We start from the raw sequence: 18,717 nt of genomic DNA, 5'->3' as shown, positions 1-18,717 counted from the left end.
ATCTGGAAACCTCAGGCGTTTGCCGAGTATAGAAAACGGGGACTTCCGTCAGGAGGTGGGAGGGAGGGATACGACTGCAGATCTATATGACCTTACGACACACGGTACGACCTTATGGGGGGTCGTACGGCACACCACTGGTGGTGATGGTGGTGGTGAACCACCCTTAGGGGGGGCGCGATCCCCCCCTAATACCCCCCCTCCCCCCTGCAGAACACGCTTCTTACACAATCGTTTCTTTAACCCACTTGGCTGCTGGCAGAATGCTGTAACCCAGTTTTATATATTTCAAGTGTTTTTACGAACGAGATTCGTGGGTATATCATCCACTATACTGTGTGTGTGTGTGTGTGTGTGTGTGTGTGTGTGTATGTGTGTGTGTGTATGTATGTATGTATGTATGTATGTATGTATGTATGTATTTGTGTGTGTATGTATGTATGTATGTATGTATGTATGTATTTGTGTGTGTATGTATGTATGTATGTATGTATGTATGTATTTGTGTGTGTATGTATGTATGTGTGTGTGTGTGTGTGTGTGTGTGTGTGAGTGTGTATGTGTATGTGTGTGTGTGTGTGTGTGTGTGTGTGTGTGTCCTCACCTATGTGTAATTGTGGCTGGAGCAGGACACGGAAATAGGACCCCGGAGAGTCACCGTGTTTTCCCTGGAACCCATTTCGCTGGGCCGGGCGTGTGGCCGAGGATGACAGGGATACGAACCTTGGCAACCCAAACCTCACGTGGGGTAAGGCTCTGCCTGCAAACCAAGATTTCCCTTTGAAAATAACAACGAGAGAGAGAGAGAGAGAGAGAGAGAGAGAGAGAGAGAGAGAGAGAGAGAGAGAGAGAGAGAGAGAGAGAGAGAGAGAGAGAGACTCTTGGCCCCAGGAATTAACAATAGGTTATGATAGATATAGGTTGTTGTGTCAGTTGTGAAGGGGAGTTGTACGTGACAAAAATCCACAACCAGAGTAAATTAAAGAAGACAAGAGTGTTGTGGGATGGGATCCCTCGATAACGTAACCCGGATCTCCGTGGGGAAGAACATATAAAACAGGGTCCAGACATTACACTAGTGTATGTGTTTGTTTGTTGCTGTGTGTGTTTGTTGTGTGTGTGTGTGTGTGTGTGTGTGTGTGTGTGTGTGTGTGTGTGTGATTACTATTTGTGTGTTACGAGGAGAGAGTTTTACACTCGTGTTGCCCCGTTTTTTAACCTTGTATATATATATATATATATATATATATATATATATATATATATATATATATATATATATATATATATATGTGTGTGTGTGTGTGTGTGTGTGTGTGTGTGTGTGTGTGTGTACCATATCTCTACTCCTATATGTACACACACACACACACACACACACACACACACACACACACACACACACCATCAACCTAAACTGCGTGTGTGTTTATGGATAGGGTTTCTGAATCTATAAACTTTGAGATAGAGGTGTGGTTGCCGGGGTTGAATTGAGTAGTTGAATGTGGAGGGAGGAGGGGGGATTCCCCTAGCAAGAGGTGAGGGAGTGAGGGAGGTAGTAATAATAAGGTGTGGAGCGACGTAGACATAAAGAAACAACACCAAAAAATATTCAAGATACTGAAAACTACAACGGGTTTTTTAAGGTCGTGTTGCCATATGGCGCATTGTTGCCGTCTATGTGGTCATCTGAATTTTGACTTCAGACCTCTCACATTACAGACGGTATTGAGAATAGGAGTAAATACATAACACATGATGATGCACACAAAGGGTTTCCGATCCTTTAAACAAGAGATGGAAAGACGTATAAATGTGTAATATGAACAAGGGAAAGATATAATTGTGACTTGCGAAGGAAGGAAGGAAGGAAGGAAAAAAAATTATAATTCAAATTGTTCATTTATAACTGCACGAAAGAGGTAACTCATGTCGGGAAATTTTCAGAAATAATACAAATTACATTTCCTTGGTGTTGGGCGAGGTGTTGAAATGCCCTGGGTGACGGGGTGTTCACGAGAACCCAGGGTTCGAAGAAATGTTGAGGGAAAAGTTAAGGTGTGGCAGTCTTGGTCGAAGGCCCACCTCCGGTACATTGGTCTGGTCCAGCCTCACTCTGAGGTCCACCTCCGGTACAGGGGTCTGGTCCAGCCTCACTCTGAGGTCCACCTTCGGTACAGGGGTCTGGTCCAGCCTCACTCTGAGGCCCACCTTTGGTACAAGGGTCTGGTCCAGCCTCACTCTGAGGTCCACCTCTACAGTGGCCTGGTCCAGCCCCAGTCTGAGGTCCACCTCCGGTACAGTGGTCTGGTCCAGCCTCACTCTGAGGCCCCCCTCCGGTACAGGGGTCTGGTCCAGCCTCACTCTGAGGTCCACCTTTGGTATAGTGGTCTGGTCCAGCCTCACTCTGAGGTCCACCTCCGGTACAGTGGTCTGGTCCAGCCTCACTCTGAGGTCCACCTTTGATACAGTGGTCTGGTCCAGCCCCACTCTGAGGTCCACCTCACTCTGAGTTCCACCTTTGGTATAGGGGTCTGGTCCAGCCTCACTCTGAGGTCCACCTCTACAGTGGCCTGGTCCAGCCCCACTGTGAAGTCTACCTCTTCAGTGGCCTGGTCCAGCCCACTCAAGAAAAAAGATACTCAAGTATCTGAAGATACTTTATAGATATTAACCATGGCAGAGAGGCCACTATAAGGTATAGAGAGGTAGGAGTATCTGTGACCTCATGACCTTTATATACGACCTTTAAGACAAGTGGTAATTATGATGACCTCTGGATGTCCAGGGGTCAGGGTCACTGAGTGACCTTTGACGTAGTGACTCGGGGGGAAGGGGGGCTGTAGTGTGAGTCATTACCTCAGGGGAATTCTAGGGAAAAAATCTTGACTTTAGGGGAATTCTTGTGGGAAAATCCTGAATTTAGGGGAATTCTTGTGAGAAAATCCCGACTTTAGGGGAATTCTAGGGGAAAAATCCTGACACAGCTGACCATATCACGGGAATTCTTGGGAAAACTCCTGACACAGCTGACCACCTCAGGGTAATTCTGGGGAAGAATTCTGACGCGTCTGACCACTTCAGGGAAATTCTCAAAAAAAGAAAAAAAAGGAAAGATCCTGACACATTACCACCTCATCCCCCAACAGCCTTGTGATCACCAGTGACGTCATGGTTTAAACAGCCACCTTCATCGATATATTTAATTACCAGTGACGTCATGGCTTAGCCACCTTCATCGATATATTTAATTAAGTGACGTCATCGGTTAGTGCTAGTGGGTGTCAGGTACAAGTAACACTGAAGAAAAGGTGTTACTTATGTACCAGGCTTATAACACACTAGTAACACTAGTAGTACACACTAGTAATACTAGTAGTAAACACAAGTAACACCGTTGGCCATGTAAGTATGTAAGTACTGTATCACCACACACAAGTAACTCTAGCGTACTTACAAGTAACATTACACTACCATCAGCATACGTATCGACTTCCCGTTTTCTAATAACTGTTAAACTAACAGAAATGTCAAGACAAAATTATATGTCATATAGTTATATAAGTGATATGATTATATAATTGATATAGTTATATTTCTAGCTTCGTCTCTTCGATGTATATCAACTGACTGTTATATTTCTCTCTTGTGTCTCCCCTGATGATGTGATTATTACACGAAAGTGCACTTGGGAACTTACCGTGTTTCATTATCCCCGTGGACTCATAGGAATAGTTATATAAGTAATATAGTTACATGAGTGCTATAGTTATATAAGTAATATAATCTCTGATTATATTAGGTGGCAGAAAATGCCGTAATGACTTAATTAAATGGTTGGCTATTGACTGACGAGTCAGGTTTACCATCCACGCAGCATCCGTGTGGAAGTGACGTCAGATGGGCTCATGACGTCATGACACGTCAGTGTCACACGCACACACACACACACACACACACACACACACACACACACACACACACACACACACACTAGTGATGACGTAAGGTCATAACGTTACTGTTTACGTAACACCGACCGAAACGTCACGTTGCGACTGCCTCACGCAACACAGCACTGACGTCACGACGATGACGTCATGATACTGATGGCGTAACACTTCTGTAGACGCCACCTGGTAGTAATGACGTCACACATTAGTGATTGCGTAACTCCAGTCCAAAAGGCCACACGGTTGTGATGGCGTCATACACCACTTTTTCAACATCCTCTAAGGTAGCCTCAATTATTAACCCAAAATATATATATATATATATATATTTATATATATATATATATATATATATATATATATATATATATATATATATATAGAGAGAGAGAGAGAGAGAGAGAGAGAGAGAGAGAGTCGCCCTTGCCCTGTCGTCCTCCTTGTGGTCGCTCTCGCTCTCCTGCGCGTCCTTGTGCTTGTGGTCGTCCTCCTTGAGTGTCGTCCTGGGCCGGAGTCGTGTACAGTGAAGATGGAGAGGTTACGTCCCTCCCTCTACCATGAGAGATACTTCCTCCCTCACTGGAGGAGCGCTGCTGGTCGCTGCTTCACTGGCGGGGGTCGTGAGAGCTTCACTTCAGGATGGTCGAGACTTCCTTCCCCTGACTCGTTCAGTTAACTCGACTCACTTCGAAGCTGGAGGAGGATCGACTCAGTTCGAAGCTGGAGGAGGATCGACTCGATCATCGAATCCTCTTTGAGACTCGCGTCCATTGATATATACACACTTATATATACTTATATATACACTAGCATATAAGCTATAAACACTCTTGATCAATTTGCATTGGGGTTTATGGTCTAGTTTGATGCAGCTTTGGGGTTCAAAGGAATCGTAGGTTGGTTTCAAGAGACGGTGGCCATCATAGAACCGGACGGTTCGTTCGCTACCCCCAGCGTTCGAAGCGTGGGTTCGACACATCACCTGGGAAAGGGGGAGGGTGAGGGCTTCTGAACCATCACGGTGAAAGTGTTCATCTCTGGGATCCTCTTCCTCCACCTCCTCTTCCTCCACCTCCTCTTCCTCCACCTCCTCTTCCTCCTCCTCCTCCTCCTCCTCCTCTTCCTCCTCTTCTTCTTCGTCAGTCAGCCCAGAGCCGAGCATTCGAAACTCTCTCTCTCTCTCTCTCTCTCTCTCTCTCTCTCTCTCTCTCTCTCTCTCTCTCTCTCTCTCTCTCTCTCTCTCTCTCTCTCTCTCCACCATCACCAGCCAGGGAAGGAGATGGGGCCAAGTCTGATCAAAATATAACACGAGTTTTTTTTTTTGTTTCCTTTTTTTTTTCCTACCTTATAGAGCGAGTTTAGCACTCCCCCCCTCCCCCACCCCCCTCCATAGAACCTGCTGTTTCTTCAGGTTGTGTGTGTGATCCACGCGCCGCCACCCCCCTCCCCCCCGCCCCCCCAGAACCCCACGCGCCACCCCCTTCCCGAACCCCACGCGCCACCCCCTCCCGAACCCCACGCCGGCCTTTCCCATCCCCTTTACCTACGGCGATAATCCATCGTGATGTGGGAAAGTTCCGGTGGTGTGTGCGGCGGCGGGAGAGGGAAGAGAGAGAGAGAGAGAGAGAGAGAGAGAGAGAGAGAGAGAGAGAGAGAGAGAGAGAGAGAGAGAGACTCCGAATGCCTCTTTTTTTCTTCTTCTTCTTCTTCATCTTCTTCATCTTTAAAGTGATGATCACTTTGCCTTGATGGCCGGCCATGCGACCTCTCTCTTCCCTACTCTCTGGCACATTATTTCTTTACATCTCGTTGTTGTGGTTGTTGTTGTTGTTGTTGTTGTTGTGGTTGTTGTTGTTGATTATGGATAGTTTGTGGCACCTTCCTGTGCCCCCCCCCCCCCCATCATCACCCTCCACAGTTCGCCTATCGTACACGTAGTGTGGTTTTATGCATCACAATGTCTCCCTCGTTTCTTGGTGGTCGTCTCGTACAACCAGGCGTAGTGTATCAATTTCTCCATTTTCAGCCATGGGGTTGGTAACACTGCTTCACTTTCTTGAGCGATGATTATTTTCCCTATTTCTCCTCAAGGTTGGTAATTGGTCATTATCCTATTCACGTAGTATTATTTTTGTTGTTTTTTTTAAAGTTCCACCTTCAGTTCTCGTAACTTTTGAAGTCCCACTGCTGCCACTGTTGCTGGTCCTCATTGTCTTATGTCTGTAATGTCTTATCCGTGTCATGTATTGACCACCGACTTGTGTTAGTGGTGCTGGTGATGGTGGTAGTGGTGGTTGGTGATGGTGGTAGTGGTGGGTGGTGGCTGGTGATGGTGGTAGTGGTGGGTGGTGGCTGGTGATGGTGGTAGTGGTGGGTGGTGCCTGGTGATGGTGGTAGTGGTGGGTGGTGGTTGGTGATGGTGGTAGTGGTGGGTGGTGGTTGGTGATGGTGGTAGTGGTGGGTGGTGGCTGGTGATGGTGGTAGTGGTGGGTGGTGGCTGGTGATGGTGGTAGTGGTGGGTGGTGGCTGGTGATGGTGGTAGTGGTGGGTGGTGGTTGGTGATGGTGGTAGTGGTGGGTGGTGGCTGGTGATGGTGGTAGTGGTGGGTGGTGGCTGGTGATGGTGGTAGTGGTGGGTGGTGGCTGGTGATGGTGGTAGTGGTGGGTGGTGGCTGGTGATGGTGGTAGTGGTGGGTGGTGGCTGGTGATGGTGGTGGTAGTGGGTGGTGGCTGGTGATGGTGGTAGTGGTGGGTGGTGCCTGGTGATGGTGGTAGTGGTGGGTGGTGGCTGGTGATGGTGGTAGTGGTGGGGTGGTGGTGGTAGGTGGTGGTGTGTGATGTGGTAGTGGTGGGTGGTGCCTGGTGATGGTGGTAGTGGTGGGTGGTGCCTGGTGATGGTGGTAGTGGGTGGTGATAGTAGTGGGTGGTGGTAGTGGGTGGTGATTGGATGTGGTAGTGTAGGTGGTAGGTTGGTGAGGTGGTAGTGGATGGCAGTGGTGACGGTTGTGGTGGTAGTGGGGTGGTGGTGGTAGAAGTGGTGGTAGTAGGTGGGTGGGTGGTGAGTGTGGTGGTGGTGGATATGATGGTAGTAGGGTTGGTGATGACTGTAATGTGTAGTGGTGGATCATGGTAGTGATGGTGGAGTGGTAGGTGGAGGTGTCAGTGGGTAGTAGTAGTGGTAGTGGTGGAGGTGGAGTCACTGGGTATTGGTGGTGGTGGTGGAGTCACTGGGTAGTGATGGTGGTAGTGGTGGTGGTGGTGGAGGTGGTGTCAGTGGGTAGTGGTAGTGGTGGGAGGTGGTGGTGGTGTCAGTGGGTAGTAGTAGAGGTGGTGGTGTCAGTGGGTAGTGATGGTGGTAGTGGTGGTGAAGGTGTCAGTGGGTAGTAGTAGTAGTGGTGGTGGTGTCAGTGGGTAGTGGTAGTAGTGGTGGGAGGTGGTGGTGGTGTCAGTGGGTAGTAGTAGTGGTGGTGGTGTCAGTGGGTGGTGGTGGTGGGAGGTGGTGGTGGTGTCAGTGGGTAGTGGTGGGAGGTGGTGGTGGTGTCAGTGGGTAGTGGTAGTGGTGGGTGGTGGTGGTGGTGTCAGTGGGTGGGTGGGTGGGTGAGTCCTCCCTCGCTGGGTGGGAGCGAAAGGTCCGGGAATGCTGTCCCAACAGACAGCCACGGTGGGGCTGGGGGGCCAGGCAGCACACACCCGGGGGCCTCCTGCCAAGGTGTGCCGGTTTTTGCTGCTGCAGAAGGTGGTGGGTGGTGGGTGGTGGAGAAGGTGGTGGAGAAGGTGGTGGAGAAGGTGGTGGTGATGGTGATGCCGTTAGTGAAGGGTAGCCAGCAGCAGGACCGGACATCTGTCGACCTTATCTCCGGATATCTCATCCATGGTGGGGGAGGAGGGAGCATCATTATCATCACGCTGTGGTGGTTACTGTTGAGGTTACTGTTGATGTTCCTGTTGATGTTCCTGTTGATGCTGTGGTGGTTCCTGTTTTCGTTCCTGTTGATGTTACTGTTGATGTTACTGTGGTGGTTCCTGTTGATGTTACTGTTGATGTTACTGTGGTGGTTCCTGTTGATGTTACTGTTGATGTTGTGGTGGTTCCTGTTGATGTTACTGTTGATGTTACTGTGGTGGTTCCTGTTGATGTTACTGTTGATGTTACTGTGGTGGTTCCTGTTGATGTTACTGTTGATGTTACTGTGGTGGTTCCTGTTGATGTTACTGTTGATGTTGTGGTGGTTCCTGTTGATGTTACTGTTGATGTTACTGTTGATGTTACTGTGGTGGTTCCTGTTGACGTTACTGTTGATGTTACTGTGGTGGTTCCTGTTGATGTTACTGTTGATGTTACTGTGGTGGTTCCTGTTGATGTTACTGTTGATGTTACTGTGGTGGTTACTGTTGATGTTACTGTTGATGTTACTGTGGTGGTTCCTGTTGATGTTACTGTTGATGTTACTGTGGTGGTTACTGTTGTTGTTGTTGTTGTTGCTACTGATGCTTGATGGTGTTCCTGCTGTTGTTGATGTTTTTGCTACTGTTGCTGTTGCTCCTGCCGTTGTTTCTTTTGTTGCTTTTGTTACTGTTGCTGTTGCCGTTGTTCCTGTTCCTGTGCAGTCTTCATCTTTACTCTCAAATTTTAATTCCTGTGTTTGTTGTCTTCCTTCGTATGATTATATATTTTTCACTTGTTTTATGTTGTCCTTGTGTTCATGATGTGTAGGGACACGTCCAGTGTGTGTGTGTGTGTGTGTATGTGTGTGTGTGTATGTGTGTGTGTGTGTGTGTGTGTGTGTGTGTGTGTGTGTGTGTGTGTGTGTGTGTGTGTATGTGTGTGTGTTTATCTGTGTGTGTGTGTGTGTGTGTGAGTGTGCGTCTGTCTATTTGTGTCTGTGTGTGTGTGTGTGTGTATGTATGTGTGTGTGTGTGTGTGTGTGTGTGTGTGTGTGTGTGGTTTTATTCCCATGTTTATCTTCATTACTATGTGGGTCAAGGGGTTTATCATAATAGTACGTTTTCTATTGACGTTATCTTTCCCAGGTGGGTCCGGGGCAGGTCATGGTAACCTCCACAACATGACTAAGTATGTGTGTGTGTGTGTGTGTTTGCCTGATCTTCCTGGGATAAAAAAGAAGAAAAAACAAAAACACGTTCAGAATATTACAAGTTGTGTACTACGTCCTTGTTTGTCTGTGGCTCAGGCTGTGTGGGACGCATCATGCCCTTGTTTGTCTGTGCTTGAACCTCAGCAGGACGCATCATGACCTTGCTGCTGTCTGTATTTCTTTTTTTTTTTGTTATATTACCTGAGAGGGCACGGGCAGCTCAGGCCCTAAACAAGGCCATCCCATTAACGCTATATATATATATATATATATATATATATATATATATATATATATATATATATATATATATATATGTATATATATATATATATATATATATATATATATATATATATATATATATATATATATATATATATATATATACCCTAGCCTGAGCCAGGTACTCATATTTTATCGACCAAACCCCTCGGGGTGGATGAACAGCTGGGTTGACTGTGGACCGACTGCCGTGTCCCGGATTCGAACCTATGCGCTCGACCCTGGGCGGCCCGTGAATGCATCACGGTCAGGAACGCTAGTAAATGTCCTTAAAAATCCTCGATTGATCGTTATTTCTACTGACCTCGCTTGTACCCTGCTTGTGTGCTTGTGACGTCATGCTTGTACCCTGCTTTTTGCTTGTGACGTCATGCTTGTACCCTGCTTGTGTGCTTGTGACGTCATGCTTGTACCCTGCTTGTGTGCTTGTGAGGCATGACGCCACCAGAACACTCCGCTGCTTTTTCACACTCATTCGTTTTGCTTGTTCGCTCGCCTGATTTTACATTCTTTTTTGTTTTCTTTTTTTTTTGTCTACTTACGTTTTGCATGAATGCCCATAATGCGGTGCCTTCGTGTATTTATTGGTTTTGTAATCGTCTTTGCTTCATTACGAAACTCGTTCTAATAGATTATATATATATATACATATATATATATATATATATATATATATATATATATATATATATATATATATATATATATATATATATATAGTGAATATATATATAGTGAATGTAGGTTTGCGGCAGGGGTGTGTGATGTCTCCATGGTTGTTTAATTTGTTTATGGATGGGGTTGTTAGGGAGGTAAATGCAAGAGTCCTGGAAAGAGGGGCAAGTATGAAGTCTGTTGGGGATGAGAGAGCTTGGGAAGTGAGTCAGTTGTTGTTCGCTGATGATACAGCGCTGGTGGCTGATTCATGTGAGAAACTGCAGAAGCTGGTGACTGAGTTTGGTAAAGTGTGTGGAAGAAGAAAGTTAAGAGTAAATGTGAATAAGAGCAAGGTTATTAGGTACAGTAGGGTTGAGGGTCAAGTCAATTGGGAGGTGAGTTTGAATGGAGAAAAACTGGAGGAAGTGAAGTGTTTTAGATATCTGGGAGTGGATCTGTCAGCGGATGGAACCATGGAAGCGGAAGTGGATCATAGGGTGGGGGAGGGGGCGAAAATTTTGGGAGCCTTGAAAAATGTGTGGAAGTCGAGAACATTATCTCGGAAAGCAAAAATGGGTATGTTTGAAGGAATAGTGGTTCCAACAATGTTGTATGGTTGCGAGGCGTGGGCTATGGATAGAGTTGTGCGCAGGAGGATGGATGTGCTGGAAATGAGATGTTTGAGGACAATGTGTGGTGTGAGGTGGTTTGATCGAGTAAGTAACGTAAGGGTAAGAGAGATGTGTGGAAATAAAAAGAGCGTGGTTGAGAGAGCAGAAGAGGGTGTTTTGAAATGGTTTGGGCACATGGAGAGAATGAGTGAGGAAAGATTGACCAAGAGGATATATGTGTCGGAGGTGGAGGGAACGAGGAGAAGAGGGAGACCAAATTGGAGGTGGAAAGATGGAGTGAAAAAGATTTTGTGTGATCGGGGCCTGAACATGCAGGAGGGTGAAAGGAGGGCAAGGAATAGAGTGAATTGGAGCGATGTGGTATACAGGGTTTGACGTGCTGTCAGTGGATTGAATCAAGGCATGTGAAGCGTCTGGGGTAAACCATGGAAAGCTGTGTAGGTATGTATATTTGCGTGTGTGGACGTGTGTATGTACATGTGTATGGGGGGGGGGGGCCATTTCTTTCGTCTGTTTCCTTGCGCTACCTCGCAAACGCGGGAGACAGCGACAAAGTATAAAAAAAAAAAAAAAAAATATATATATATATATATATATATATATATATGTGTGTGTGTGTGTGTGTGTGTGTGTGTGTGTTTGTGTGTATGAGTGGATGGGCCATTCTTCGTCTGTTTCCTGGCGCTACCTCGTTGATGCGGGAGAAAGCGATTATGTATGATAAGATTCTATGTGTGTGTGTGTGTGTGTGTGTGTGTGTGTGTGTATGTGTGTGTATAATTACCAATCAGTATGTATGGTCGAGGGTGGGTAGGGGGGTAGGAGGGAGGAGCCTGGTGTAAGCTAAACCATCATTTTTATCAAACCAGTTTTTTTTTAGAGTTGTGGCCTTCACCCCCCCCCCCTCCCCACTACCCCTGGCGGGTTCCGCTTCTCTCTCTCCTGTCTTACAACACGGGGGGTTGAGTTGGGGGGGGGGTTGGGTTATCATCTCCCCTTAGCCAATTTTACAACACGGTTGGAGTGGGGGGGAGGAGAGGGGAGGGGGGATATATTTCTTCCTTGGTCTAATCTTAAATCGGGAGAGGAGGGAGGAAGGGGGGGGGGGTCATGCTTGATGAGGGGGGGGTGTGCCATGCTTGATGAGGGGGGGTGTCATGCTTGATGAGGGGGGGGTGTCATGCTTGATGAGGGGGGTGTCATGCTTGATGAGGGGGGGTGTCATGCTTGATGAGGGGGGGGGTGTCATGCTTGATGAGGGGGGGGTGTCATGCTTGATGAGGGGGGGTGGTGTCATGCTTGATGAGGGGGAGGGGGTGTTGTTGAGGTTGGTTGATGAGGGGGGACAGTGTTGGAGAGGTGGCTGATCTCCATAACTCCAGTCTTCGTGTGGTTGATGGTGAGTTCGTCAGCGATGATTAGTCCTGGCGGTTGTTGTTAAGGCCGCTCTGGAGGGTTGTTTGGTCAAGGGACAGCCGTTGTCAACGCTGACACCAACGGCCGTTAGTCAACGCTGACACCAACGGCTGTTGTCAGCGCTGACACCAACGGCAGAGACGTTGACGTAGTTCCATCGAGCAAGAAACACAAGGGTCTCAGGTTCATGTCCTGTGGGACGCCACAGGTGAGGGACTGGAAGGTGGAGATGGCCCCTCGGTAGTGTACACCCTGTGAGACGCCGCAGGTGAGGGACTGGAAGGTGGAGATGGCCCCTCGGAAGCGTACAGCTTATTAACAACGCCCAGCGAGGAAGTCTGCAAGTCGTAAGGTAAGAGTTATTTGCACCTCATTCGTAATATGTGTGTGTGTGTGTGTGTGTGTGTGTGTGTGTGGTTACTTGTTTGTACCATACTGGGAGAGAGTTCCATACTCCTGGAGTTCCTTCTTTTGAACTTTTACGACTAGTACACAACTCTCTCAACTTTCATGTGCTGTCAGCAATCACAGTTTCACCACTTGGCTTATTCCAGTCATCCACTACTCTCATACTATAAAAAGTATGTCTCTATATCTTTTCAAACGAGTTTCTTGTTATGGCCTCTGGTTTTCTCTGTTTTTGCATCTCTCGAAGAACTGTTCATTGTTGACATCATCAAACTGGTTTAGAAACTTGAATGCTGCGAATAGATAACCTTTTACTCTTCCCTATCACATGATAGGTAGACATTTAGACCCTTATGTCTCACTGAAATTCAGCTTTTGTGAATTCTGGTTAGTTCTGAAATTCAGCTATTATAAATTCTGGTACCATCTTTTGTAACCATTTCACTGCACCTCCTGTATTAGTTCTTTGTGCTTCTCTAAGTGCGGTGACCAAATATGAGACACGTATTTAAGTTTTGGCCTAAGATGTGAGGTGAATAGTTTTCTAAACATTTCCTTGTCCAGGTATAAATGCTGATCGAAAATTTACCAGCAGACAGGTCGTCTCCTTTGCAGGTCGTCTGAGATGGGTCTCTGGTGACAGTACAGAACCAGTTCGTAAGTTCTTCTCACTCTCAGATTCCTGTAACTTATTTCCTTCTAGAATACATTCATATCGAGGTATTCTTTCACTGTATCCTACTCAAATTACTTTACATTTACGCATGTTGAATTTCACCAACCTCGTATCTAGACCGACTTTGGAGATTGTCAAGGTCCCCTCGTAAACTGATGCATTCCTCATTATTCCTTCCTTCCATGATTACCTTAGCAACATCCATCAACATATTCATTTATGAGTTAAATCCTCTCCAAAGATCATTTACATAGATCCAGATGAGGAATGGTCCAGGCCTGCAAGATGTGTCTAGTAACCCCAAGCTTTTTCGAGAAAGCACCCGTGACATACAATCAGTCTATGGAAGGAGTCTGCCCCATACTCCTTGCTGAGGATCCATTTTCTTTACCAACAACCCTTTATGTGGTAGAGTGTCGGACGCTTACTGACGGACGCTTACTGACAGCCAAGGAACGCGTAGTCCACCCAGCCCTCTCTTTTTATCTCTAATGGAGCTCAGTCTTTCACATAAGTCTGAGAGATTTATTTTGGATGACCTGTTTAACCTAAGATAGTTTCTCTTTGCAAATATTCATTTATTGTTTTATGTGTATGTTGTCCAGTGTTTAATGATAGAAACCACACTTGTCAGACAGATTGTTCTATAGTTCCCTACAATTTCTATGTCTCCTTTCTAAAAGATTTGCACGACAGTTGCCCTCTTCCACTCCTTTGGCATTGAACCTCTCTCAAAGAGACACATAGTGGACACGATCTGAAGTGGCCCTGTCAGGCGTATATGTACACTTAAGCACCTGTGGGGAGACCTTATCAAGACTATGTGCCGTATATGGGTCAAGGCAGCTTAGTAGTGTGTTTATGTCTCATGTAGCGGTATCACTGCTTTCCAGGACCTCCTCCCCATCCCATATCACTAGTGTTGGGGCTGTAGTGCCCCTCCACAGTCAAAACACCTTTCAGATTGTTAATCAAGTCCTCACATATCCTTACATCATCCTCCATAATCCTCCCTCCGAATCCTTTAGCCTGATGAGCTGTTCATTAGTCGACAGTTTACTCTTGGTGTGAGTCTCCAGCCTTGTCCACAATGTTGTTTTCAAAGTTTCTGTGTTACTTTTTCCTTATCTTTTGTCCTCCTTTCTTGCTCTCTCATACGTTTAACACTGGCTGGCCATAGTACTGTATATCCCCCAAAGTACATTCCCGTAGTTCATTTGCTTTTTGACATCTTGAATTGATCATATCTCTTTCTAACCTTCCTTTCCATCTACAGTTAAAGGTTAACATAAAACATGTCCTTAATTGGAGATTTCGCTGAGCCTCCCATCATGGATATAGAACTCCAATTGCAAGTTTATGTTGTTGAGAAAAGTTTTTATTCTCTGTTTAGTTTCCATGATTATATCTCTTATGTGAGTCGTGTTTCATCTTTGATCTTTATATCATATGTTTTCTGTGTTCATGTTATCACTTGTAAAGGTAAGACCTCATATTGATGGTGGCTCAGTCCCTCTCATTCTGGTGTACTCACTAAAGTGCTGATACCTTTCCCTATAGACACTGAGAGAACTTGTGTTTCCTTGACTCCCTCCTTGAGAATCCAAATCCCCGTAGCCTGTTTCGTTGTAAGTGAATTTCTTTTGTTTATTTATGCTTCATTAGAATTATTTGCGTAATGATTACGCTTCCCATTACATGATGTTAGAATCGGCCATCCACCAGTATTTCGCAGAATGTAACGTTGCCCCTTATGGTGACCAGTCTCCGTCTTCCTCTGTCTTTTCTCTCCCTTCTTGTGATTATGTATCATCCCTCTGGACAAATTAGGTCAGAGCGCACCTACTTCGTCAGTTTTCTCTCCACTGCTCCGACAATATTAGGTTTGTTTTCCCTAATTTGGTTCTTAAAGCTGATAAACAGAATTATTTTCAACAGTATAGGCTATATTCACATGTTGCTGCAGTACAAAACTCGTCTTTTGTACATGATTAATGGTCGAAATTAGATCCACGAACTGATTATGTCTCATTTCGTAAATCTTAACTCAGATTTTTTGGGTTGAACGCGCTGCTCCCAGATGGACAACGACCCCTGGAAAAGTAAACATGACCGGTTGACACATGTCTGGCTGTCAGTGTTGTGAAGAAAATGCGTGAAAATCCACAGCAGGGCCTTCATACCTTTCTTTAAGATAAGACAAGGTAAGATAAGCTTTAAAAGATGCTACAGTATTATCTCTTGACACTCAATGGCCATTTATGCCTAACATAGAGGACATATATGTTGGGTCTCTTAAAAGTACTGTATGGTAAATTCCTTCACAAAAAGCATACGAGCCTTCTATAATATAAGTATATCAAGCTCACTTCGTACTCTGTTAGCTATAATGTAGTTATTATGTGCTCACCAAAGTTATATGGCAGAAGTTAGTTGCACAATAGAGACGGTGTTGAAATATTAGGAAATCACATGCAGCCGTATTGATTCTTTTTTTATATTCTTATACTTTCGTTCCCTCATTTCTTGAATTTGTATTCACCTTAAAGAAGAAAAAGTTATTCCTTTTGTCGAGGTAAGTTGATATTTGTTGACAGAATTCGTAGGATTTCCACATGAAAAAATAAGACGAGTGGAGCATTGTTTACATAGAGCTCATAGCAGTGCCTTTGTTGGTTCCGTAATGTGCATTGTCTTAGTTCGTACAAGGGAGAACATATTTATTGTTTTTGCTGAGTTTCTTGTTCTCTTATTTGACTTTGTTTTTTTTTCCTCTACATTTATTTCCAGCAGTTAGCGCTTTAACCCTGGCCTTTGGCCTTATCTTTACGAATAATATCAAAGGCCAGTGGTGTTAAGGGCGTATTGCATATATTTAAGTCGAGGATGAATTTCTAGGTTTATCTAGGTTTATCAACAAGGGTGTTCTGAAGATGCACTTTTAAATGATGAAGCTATGTCTGTCGAGGATGAAGTGAATATAGTGTAAGAAGGAGTGAAGACGTGCTTTCAGGAGTGAAGATGGGTTTGTTGAAGAGAGACACAGCATTTGCTCACTTGTTCATCTTTCTAGTTGAATACAGTATCTTGATTTGGTCAGATGTGCACCTAGATAAGGGTGTTGGCATTGTGTATGTGGATATAGGAGATCGACAACCCTCCCCCCCCCCCAAACCTCCCTTAAGATAAAAGGTTAGGTAACGTTCTCTAAGTTTGATTATATTGTTTGGAGAACTTGTTGGTCATCAGTTTTCTTTTGTTTTTGTATTTTTACTTTCCTAACGAGGCTTATGGCTCAGATTAACTCATTTACTGGTATTTTTTTGTACCTAGAAGCTCATAATGTAGTTATTTTCATGCTAAGGGAAAATAGATTGAGGCAAAATGTAATGGAAAAGGGATTTATTTTTTCTGTTTACGTTTCCAATATGTGGTTATGTTTGTGATCTTTGGTGAGGTGGGGGCATCAGTCACCCAGTTATTAGTGACAATAACAGTCAGATAAACTTTACTGGACAGCAGGGCAAATGTAATATGTACATATTAGGTTAACCACAGACCACCAAACTGGAATTTGAATTTATAATTATAAAAGTAATTATGACAAGTATGGAATGATGTATGTTAGACATAGAGATGAAAGCTTTTACTTTTAGTTTGCTCCAGTAATCCTGTGGCAGTGTTAGTTAGGTTTACTTTATAATGATCCCATTACCAGCAGTTCAGTTTAGCAATATTTTTCTTAAGTACTTACTTGCCAATCAGCATGATCAACATGCTTAATGAGAAGCAAAGTTTCAGTCTAGAATGCATGGTATAAAGTAATCACTACTTTTGACCACTTAAGTAATGAGTCAGAGAGATATAGATAGAATTGGTTTTAACACAATCTCTTTTGAATTGAATTATGGCTTTACTAACATGTTTTAATCTTGCAGAACACCATTGGATCTCAAGTATCCTGTCAGAAGGCAACGCCAGTGAGGCGAGATGTGAGAGATAGATCAAGGTTAGTTGCTTATTGTTGATAAATTGAGTGTTGGTTAGGTTGGAGATTCACTATTGGGGTATTTACTGTATGATTGAAGTGATCACCCCCATGTTCCATGCAGTTGGTCAAGGTTCATCAAACACACGGGGCCTGACAGGAATTATCTTCAAGATGCTGTTTGATCATAGATATTCTTTATGATGAAATAAGAGTGTGGGTAGGCTATAGATAAGTTTAAAGTGCAATCTGAAGCATGAAAATTAAATATACCAGATTATGCAAAACGTTTAGATAAACTCCATAGCAGTAATTACATTCATACTGTTGATTGTCTCGCATTTAAGGTCTCTCAAGTCAAATCTCTTACAGTTGGACAAATAATGCATCTCACATTATTTGTATGAGTCTTTGATATGTTAGCCACATCTGAAAAGGTAATGATCATTTAAACTATAGGTATTATTGGTAGTATAATGATAATAACCATCCATCCAATGGAACATTATCAGCTATGATATATATATATATATATATATATATATATATATATATATATATATATATATATATATATATATGTGTGTGTGTGTGTGTGTGTGTGTGTGTGTATCGAACTCCGCTTCTTCGAGGTTACACTACAAGTGAAAAGTCACGTTGGCGAGGCATTATCTTTGGCAGTACAGTCTCTTCAGAGAATTTCTCACTCCAAAGGAGTCTTGCATTTCCGTGCTACTGGAAATTGTGCAGCCTTGGCTTGCAGGCGCCTGTACAAAGGTCCTGGGTAACGCCAAGACTCTTTCATATAAGTTGGTCTTGGAATTATTATAAATAGAATATATTCATAACTTCCCCAGAACCAGTTTTTTTTTTTTTTTTGTGAGTCTTTGTGTTACCCAGGACCTTTATTAAGACTGCGCTGCTTCCAGTAGCAGGGAAATGTACATTCCTTTGGAGTGAGAGTTCCTTTGACAAGACTGTCTGTACTCCTAGTGATAAAAGCTTCGCCAAAGGCTGCTAACTTTTCACTCGTGGTGCAACTTCCCAAAGTTTGTACTCGTAAATTCCCGCTTCTTTTTTTTCATGATGTTGCATAAAGTAACTTGATCGTCTTATGTAAGTGATCTGGTCATAACAGCACTGTTAGTGATACTCGAACATGTAATGATCGTTCGAATTCCTTTAGAGGATTTCACATTCATGGTTTTGCTGGGGTCGATTTTGTCATACCTTACACATCGGTCAGGATGTTTTGGGTCGGGCAGCATTTGGCTGGGAGGTAAGGTGCCGAATATTTCACACACACACACACACACACACACACACACACACACACACACACACGTCACAGTAACGCCGAGGCGTTTAAAGTAAAAGTGCGAAACGTTTACCGAGAATTTTCTCCCCGGCGAGCGTGTGTTACCCCACGGTGCACGCTTACTGTATATTATATTGATGAAGAGAGGAAGGGAAAAAAAAAAAGACGTACGATTTATAAGATACGAGTTATGTAAAGGCCAGCACTCACGGCTATTCTGCACCTTTTTCTTTTAGGGGGGGTTATGGTGGTGGTGGGGGAGGAGGAGGAGGAGAGAAGATGACTGCCT

The 18,717-nt window shown here is 44.4% G+C and overlaps 1 long non-coding RNA gene across 1 annotated transcript in view; it reads left to right on the top strand.

The window, feature by feature from the left end:
* The first annotated feature begins 15,176 nt into the window (after positions 1–15,176).
* Positions 15,177–18,717, top strand: part of LOC139746624 (uncharacterized) — a 31,791-nt gene continuing 28,250 nt past the window's right edge. Inside the window, exons 1-2 of the long non-coding RNA XR_011712184.1 lie at positions 15,177–15,326; positions 17,061–17,131. This is a non-coding gene — a long non-coding RNA (uncharacterized lncRNA). The remainder of the gene's footprint in view (positions 15,327–17,060; positions 17,132–18,717) is intronic.

The sequence above is a fragment of the Panulirus ornatus genome, chromosome 65 (assembly GCF_036320965.1).
Source record: "Panulirus ornatus isolate Po-2019 chromosome 65, ASM3632096v1, whole genome shotgun sequence".
NCBI lineage: Eukaryota > Metazoa > Arthropoda > Malacostraca > Decapoda > Palinuridae > Panulirus > Panulirus ornatus.
Note: the sequence above shows the minus strand (reverse complement) of the source record. Positions and strands in the feature narration are given on the sequence as shown.